This window comes from Schistocerca nitens, chromosome 2, assembly GCF_023898315.1.
Source record: "Schistocerca nitens isolate TAMUIC-IGC-003100 chromosome 2, iqSchNite1.1, whole genome shotgun sequence".
NCBI classification, from domain to species: domain Eukaryota; kingdom Metazoa; phylum Arthropoda; class Insecta; order Orthoptera; family Acrididae; genus Schistocerca; species Schistocerca nitens.
The window spans coordinates 788648772-788657651 of record NC_064615.1 but is presented as its reverse complement, the minus strand read 5'-3'; positions in this window follow the sequence as shown (position 1 = coordinate 788657651).

The window sequence follows — 8880 nt, the reverse complement described above, 5'->3', positions numbered from 1 at the left end:
CATGGCTACACTCCATACAAATACTTTCAGAAACGACTTCCTGACACTTAAATCTATACTCGACGTTAAAAAATGTCTCTTCTTCAGAAACGTTTTCGTTGCCATTGCCAGTCTACATTTTATACCTTCTCTACTTCGACCATCATCGGTTACTTTGCCCCCCCAAATAGCAAAACTCGTTTACTACTTTAAGTGTCTCATTTCCTAATCTAATTCCCTCAGAATCACCCAATTTCATTCGACTACATTCCATTATCGTTGTTTTGCTTTTGTTGATGTTAATTTTACATACTCGTTTCAACACACTGTCCATTCCGTTCAGCTGCTCTTCCAGGTCCTTTGCTGTCTCTAACAGAATTACAATGTCATTGGCGAACCTCAAAGTTTTTATTTCTTCTCCATGTATTTTAATACCTACTCCGAATTTTTCTTTTGTTTCCTTTACTGCTTGATCAATATACAGATTGAATAACACTGGGGATAGGCTACAACCCTCTCTCACTCCCTTCCCAACCGCTGCTTCCCTTTCATGCCTCTTGACTCTTATAACAGCCATCTGGTTTCTGTACAAATTGTAAATAGCCTTTCGCTCCGAATTTGAAAGAGAGTCAACATTGTCAAAAGCTTTCTCTAAGTCAACAAATGCTAGAAACGTAGGTCTGCCTTTCCTTAATATATTTTCTAAAATAAGTCGTAGGGTCAGTATTGCCTCAAACGTTCCAGCATTTCAGGGGAATCCAAACTGATCTTCCCTGAGGTCAGCTTCTACCAGTTTTTCCATTCGTCTGTAAAGAATTCGTGTTAGTTATTTACAACTGTGACTTATTAAACTGATAATTCGGTAATTTTCACATCTGTCAACCCCTGTTTCCTTTGGGATTGGAAATATTATATTTTCTTGAAGTGTGAGGGTATTTTGCCTGTCTCATACATCTTGCTCACCAGATGGTAGGGTTTTGTGAGGGCTGTCTCTCTCAAGGCTATCAGTAGCTCTAATGGAATGTTGTCTACTCCTGGGGCTTTTTTTCGACTTAGGCATTTCAGTGTTTTGTCAAACTCTTCATCCAGTATCATATCTCCCATTTCATCTTCATCTACATCCTCTTCCATTTCCATAATATTGCCCTTAATAACATTGCCCTTGTATAGACACTCTATATTCTCCTTCCACCTTTCTGATTTTCCTTCTTTGCTTAGAACTGGGTTTCCATCTGAGCTCTTGATATTCATGCAAGTGGTTGTCTTTAGTCCAAAGCTCTCTTTAATTTTCCCTTAGCAGTGTCTATTTTATCCCTAGTGATATACATCTCTACATCATTACATTTGTCCTCTAGCCATCCCTGCTTAGCCCTTTTGACAGGAAGACCTGTCGATCTCATTTTTGAGACGTTGGTATTCCTTTTTCCTGCTTTGTTTACTGCATTTTTGTTTTTTCTTCTTTCATCAATTAAATTCAATATCTCTTCTGTTACCCAAGGATTTCCAATAACCCTCGTCTTTTTACCAGCTTGATCCTCTGCTGCTTTCACTATTGCATCTCTCAAAGCTAGCCACTCTTCTTCTGCTGTATTTCTTTCCCCCATTCTTGTCAATCGTCCACTAATGCTCTCTCTCAAACTCTCTGAAACCTGTGGTTTAGTGAGTTTATCCGGGTCCCACCTCCTTAAAATCCCATCTTTTTGCCGTTTCTTCAGTTTTAATCTACAGTTCATCACCAATAGATTGTGTTCAGAGTCCACCTCTGCCCCTGGAAATATCTTACAATTTAAAACCTGTTTCCTAAATCTCTGTCTTACCATTATATAATCTATCTGAAACTTTCCAGTAAATAAATGCTTATTTTGTAACATATGTATATTTTTAATATAGATTTTCCTACAAGTGGAGTCTATAAAATAACTGCTATTGTGCTATTGTGATAAGCATTAATAATAAGCATCCATATGTTGGCGTTTTGGCGAAAATAAGTTGTAAAAATATCTGAGGTCCTAATAAAAATATGTTGATAGATATAAGTAATGGCAGAGAAGATTTAAGTAAAAGATGGATTTATTTGTATTAGACATTAAACAAATGAAGATATTAAAATTTATGTTAATTTTGTTTCTGCTAATGTTTGTGATTAGTTTAATGGTTAATGCTCATTTATCATTTGGATGTTTGCTTTATTGTTTTATCATCATTTCAGTTTAATCGATGATCATTCAACTGAAACTTGTTTGTTAATTTTATCTTAATTTTGAATTTTCTTTTTCAAATTATAATTCATTTACCTGCATTTTTAATCATTGATTTCACCTGTATTATAAGAGAAATTTACCGTAATTCAAATTATCTTAAATTTGAGTTTATTTTTAGAGTTCCATTTTTCTGATTATGGCACAAAATATTCTACAGATATGGAAATTAGCAATAAACCAACCTGAAAAATCTTCTTCATAATATATATTGCTATCTCTTTATTTGCTAGAAATCGAACTATTTTCTTCCAAATAAGATGCATTAATAGCTTTGGTTAACTTTTTTACATGTTTATTTTAATTACAAATACTTAATTTTTTAATTCTACAAAAGCATTTTTCTTATCATTTACTGTTAATTATAGATAACTGTTTTCAAGTAAAATTAAATCCAAACCTTCAACTTAGTTTTCTTTGTCTAGTAAGCTATTGTATCTTTGTAACAGTTCAAGTTTTTGTACAATACACCTAAGATTTTGGTGTTTCTGTCTTTCTCTATTTATTACTACAAATTTTAATATACATAAGTTTAATTAAAATAAATGGAAACACTTAATATTGCTAAACATATTGCAACTTAGGAAACAGACGTATTTGTTTACATAAGTAAGGAAATTACAGTATTGGAATGGCTTCTGCTATTATTTAATTATCTTGGTTATCATATTTACCATATTCAGTCTGCCAAAGAAGAATGTATCTCATCCAGATTATACGTTTGGAGAATATTATATTTGTAAATGTATAGCAAGTTTAGTTGGACTTAATTACGAATCCCCACCATTAATGTTAGACTTTTTTGAAAAGACTAATACAGTTATTCCTAAAAATTACAGCACAATTAAAATGGATATGAATATTTAGGCAATAAATGAGGGTCTTTTCATATATTTATTATTTTAATCTTATTGGCTTTAACTTTAATTTCGTAATTTAATTCCATGTATTATATCCCATTTCTACCTCCAAGCAATAAATGAACAATAAAAACTTGGTATGTTTTGAATTAAAAGCCTTCTATCTTTTCCTTGTTAATTTTTAATGGCAATATCATAAACAGTTAGATCCAGTCCTCCTCTTAGATCTTCTAGCTATTTGCAGTTTTTTATGTTTATATTCCTCACAATTATCCCAATTTTATACTTTTGGTCACCTCCTTATCTTCAGGACCATGTGTTAATATTTCCAAAAAGTCTTTTCTTTAAGATAACAAAAAGTTTCTTATTCTTGTTGAAATCTACAATATTGAACACAAAGAAACATTTCTTTTTTAAATCTTCTTTTTTGTTCCTTATATCTACAAAATTATTTTTATTGTCACCTTTAACATAATAAACAGTTTTTTTACCATTATTTTCACCAAAAACGCCAACATCGAAACTTATTTTAATCTTTTACCACAAAAGCAGGAATTATATTGGCTCCACTTGTAGGAAAATCTATCCATTGTTCTTTAAAGTAATTTGTTATTAATTCTTCTGTTTCTCATATTTTTTCTTACTTCTCCAAAATATTTGTGTATCCTTCCTTTAAAGATTGTGTGTTATCCAAATATTCTAGTTTTCTTTCTTTAATGATTAAAATCTTTAATTTTTGTTCTTGTTTTTTAGTGAAATATGTCTTATTAATTGTTTTAATTTCTTTAACTGTATCCAAGTGGAATTTGCTGGTAACATTCATTTTTTGTGGATATGAATAGAAGAATATTAGTTATTGTTATTAGCTCTAATTGTTTGAGATTTATTTCTTTGGTTCAAGAATATTAGCTGTTGGATTCAGAAACTACAATATCTGACTCTTCGTAAATTTCTGTACAGGTAATAGGTAACAAGTTGAAACTAAAAGCAGATAAAACAAATTTAATTAACTTTTCTCTTTTATTTGTATTCAAGGTAATTTTTTTAGTGGTTTTCTTACCCCAATAAACATATTGCAAGAGATTGTTCTAAATAATAAAACAAATGTATTGTAATGACTCTCTTAGTTTTTCCTACTTGTCACCAAGTGGAAGAGAATAAAAAGGAGCTTTCTCTAAATATTTACTGTTATTAGCTATTAGTTCTAAACAATCTGTTTAAGAATCAAGTTTAGTTGTTTTTCGAAATATGTATTAATATAATAATAAACTGTTTCTTCCAGTCTTGTAATCCCATTTTCTTTAGCTAATGTAGAAACAAAAGTTTCCTTCAATAATTTTTGGGACGATTTAAAAAGTCTGCAATATGGTTACCAAGCTGCTTATTAACTCCTGGGCCTGATAATTGGCAAATAAATTTATTTTATATTCATAATCTAGAATTAGAATTAATCCAAGTTAAACAGACTTTTTGAACATAATTGTTGTTCTTAATTATCACATTACTTTCTTGTTTATATTCATCTTGTTTTCAAAAATTAAAATTATTTGTTAAGCTTCAAACATTTCTTCTCTTTTAAAAACCCCAACAAAACCTTGCATTGTGTGTAAATCCAATAAATGATAGTGCTACTTTTCAAGTTCTTCCAAACTCTCTGGAAATTCTCTTGGAAGTGTGTAATTTAACAGCTGTTATTTCTGTCTTATAAGGAATAGCACTAGTATTTCCTCATTTTCGTTTCATAACTTTTATATCCTTATTAGTAATTTCTGTAGTACCTTTACATGTTTGTGTATTGGAATCTAATAAATAAGAAATTTTTGCTTTAACCCCATGTCTTTCCAAATTATATTTAGAAAATCTAAATCTTAAAAAATTGTTCCACAAGCTTCTTTGCTTCATATGACATATTCCATTTTTCATTTCTCCTTTACAGTCTATAAAATCTGTTATATTTACGATCGTAACACTATCGCAAAAACGTTGTGTAATTGGTTTAAATTCTCGTAATTTTTGTTCTCCATTTGTGTAAATAATATCTTTAATATTTGTAACAAGTATATTATTATTTAAATTTTCTGCTAGTGACCATAATACAAATCTTTTCTTGGCTGGTTTTACTTTCTTTCAGAAAAGTTCGATTACAGACTTTTTGTTTTTATTGATAGCAGACATTTTATATCATCCTCCATTTAGAAAGTTGGAAATATATTAGGTTTTTGTGAAAGTACTTAGAATTAAACATGCAAAATTATTATTAAAAGATACAAAATTTAATTGATTTCAAATAATAATTGAAACTTACTCATATGAATGTGGTTAATTTGTAAATAAGTCTTATCTCAAAAAATTTCAACAACATTTCATAAAAACCTGATGGCTACTCAAGAAGAGAGAATCAGGAAAATTGTAGGTGAGGAATAGATTTATTACATTCACTGTAAGTCATTTTGTTTATTTTTTCATTATGTGCACTTTTATAAAAAAAATATTAAATTTACTTTCTTACATACGCCATTTGTATGAAAAATTATATTTTTATAATAAGTGAACTTGATAAAAAATACACATTTTTATTAATTTGCTAAGTAATTTATGAAAAAATTTACATTTATTTAATGAAATCAAGTTAATTAGATACAAAAAAGGAAGGCTATAGTAGATCCATTTGATAGGTTCTAGGTCAGCTACAACCTACCAAAAGGATCTACTTTCGCCTTAACCCTACACAATATCGAGAACGACCCTAACTTCTATATATCTTACATAACCAGTAGTGCACTAAATTCATCGTCGAATGCATGTAACATTACTAGGATTCCTGCAACATTGAGAATAGGAAAACGAGGGATCGAGAGCAATATTGTGATCGTTGTGTACCTGCCTAGGCTTATAATAGTACTACATACACATGTCTGATAGAACAGAGGAGTTGAAATATTTCATCCACGTCTGGATGACTTGCCTGTAAGTGTGCTGACAGGGTTACATCCCTTGTTTTCTAATTGTCCAGCATTCAGGCACACTACCACAACCTGATTGTCCTGCTAAATCACCCAGTCTTAGTCCCACAGAAAATGTCTCGAAATATTTATGTGGGCGAAAAGGAGCTCTCAGCGTCCTCGCAATTATGTTACTTTATGGGACCCCATCATGAGTGGGTTCAGCTGGATATGGTACACCTGAACATACCAATGGACTCTGTTCCACTACACACTGAGGCCATCAGAATGCGAAAAGGTGGCGCCACAAGGTATTAGGATACTGTTTTCTGGCGTGACTTACTTTTTATCTGGTGTGCTTAGCTGTTTCCAAACGTAATTTACCGATTCATCAAATCAAGTTTCTCTTGCCAGTGATAACAACCGTTGTTGAAGCTAACCTTTGCACATATTGGTATCTAATGAAAAATGAAATGAATAACATAAACACCGAACACGCCAGAGTAGCTAATACATCTATTAAGTCATCGTGCCAGATTAGTCTGAGAGCAGCTGACGAGATTCGTAATGAATATAACATTAAAATTTTTACATCAGAATCAGTAACCATCGGATTCCTGGCAAACATCTAATAAGGACAAGTATTATTTAGGATGACAGAACTTTAGAATAGATTGTACATTATGGTTATTTAGACTGTGATTTAGTCTATGATTACAACACAGACATAAATATTAAATTATGATGATACTAGGCAATGTGTTTCGATGAAAATTGAAAACAGCGCCGATGGGAACAGAGCTGAGGCTGTAGAAGACAATTACGGTGCCGGTTATTCGATATGGCAGTGAAATGTGAACGTTAAGACAGAAACATCGCAGCAAATACATGCCATAGAAATGAAATTGCTTAGGGCACTACTGGAAATACTCGTCATGATTAATATAAAACCAGGACATACGAAATCAGTTGAAAATGTTTGCTAAGTGGAAAGTAGTGGGCAAAGGTGGATGCTAGTGCGAACAGAATTCTGAAAGTATAGAAAATACGAGGATTCCGAAAGCTGCATTGTCAAATAAATCTATTGACTAAAGAGAACCAGGCAAAGACAGAGTGAGGCAGGAACAGACCGAAGGGCGCAACCCCTGAAAGCATTATGAAGACGAAGAGGAATACTAGACAATAAAATGACTATTCAGAAACTTGTTGCACATTTAACATCGACACTGCATTTCAGAATTCCTTCTTTAACAAATTTTGACGTTATCAAATTGGAGCACTCGATCTAATGTGAAAAATGCTTTTTTTTACTCATTACTCACTTGTTTGATAGACAGGTTACCGGTTTCGACTCTGATGAATGCTCAGAAATGGTTGTTATGAAAGGTACACATCAATAATAGTCTACAGCTCGTGGTAATCACTCACAGTCACGATGAAAAAGACCTTTTCAGCTGTATTATAACTATTTATTACGAAGCAACTTCTTTCATGGCTTTAGAGCCATATCCTCAGCGACAAGTATTTATTTCAAGCACTACGAAGTAGACGACCAAACATTCTCCGTCCAATAGTACTAAAAATGTTCAAATGGCATCTTGACGGCTGAATATTTTTACTAATATCGGAAAGAGAATGTTGGTCGTCTATTGGTTATCGCTTGAACTAAGTTATGAATCAATATGTACCCCTACAGGTGTTTCTCTAACATATGCAACTAGTTGGTTGATAAATAAATATATATCCTACAACTGAAGCGATCTTCTTCATCATAATACAATACGTAAGGCCAGACATAATTTTTTGTGCCAGTTTCGGTCGAAAAATGCGGAATTTGTTGTGGGGCATTGTGGAGCATTCCCGCTTCAGCTCTTAAAATTTCATCACGTGTAGAGCTTCATACACAATGATGAGGGGAGCTGGGCTCAGAGTAGTGTGGCAACTGTTGCTGTAGGAAACCTGGATAAGAGTAGAAAAGTGTAACGAACGAGTTAACGCAGCAAACAGAAGACTTGTATTTCTCCAAGCGAACGAAGACTCAGTACAAATAATGCAGCTCATTAGTGTCAACAAGGAACATTCTCGCTTCGCTGAGCACGAACTATGGTGTTGGAGGGCGTTTTCGTTGCACCACGTGGCTTCAAGCACAAACGGGCTGGACGGCTGCCACCAGCAGTCCTACGTCGCACCACAGAGGGCGCCAGAACTCAAGAGCCACTGGGGTGTGGTTCATCAGGCGTGCTCCATTGGCTCCGAAAGTTCGTGCGCAAGTATTGCCGCTGTCAGACAGAAACTTGCTACTCCATTGCCAACTGTGACACGTCGGTAGGGGCCGGCCGAAGTGGCCGTGCGGTTAAAGGCGCTGCAGTCTGGAACCGAAAGACCGCTACGGTCGCAGGTTCGAATCCTGCCTCGGGCATGGATGTTTGTGATGTCCTTAGGTTAGTTCGGTTTAACTAGTTCTAAGTTCTAGGGGACTAATGACCTCAGAAGTTGAGTCCCATAGTGCTCAGAGCCATTTGAACCATTTTTGAACACGTCGGTAGGGTGGTATCGACGCATGATACCATATCGACAGGTAGTGGTGCATGCTATACATAGACTTAAAATTGTCGTCTGTAATAAAGGTGTGTCCAGGCACAGAGGTTTCACTGAGTACGATATTGGAGTGCCTGTGTTATTCCGAATTACGATGCAATGTTCCTTTGGATATGCATGCAATTCCAAAGGAACGGGCACTGTGGCAGCTACAACTGTAATGAAATACATGAAGTGTATTCGTAGTTGCTATTATGAAAAACCGTTAGTTGTATAATGGAATGACAACAATCAAAATCTTTG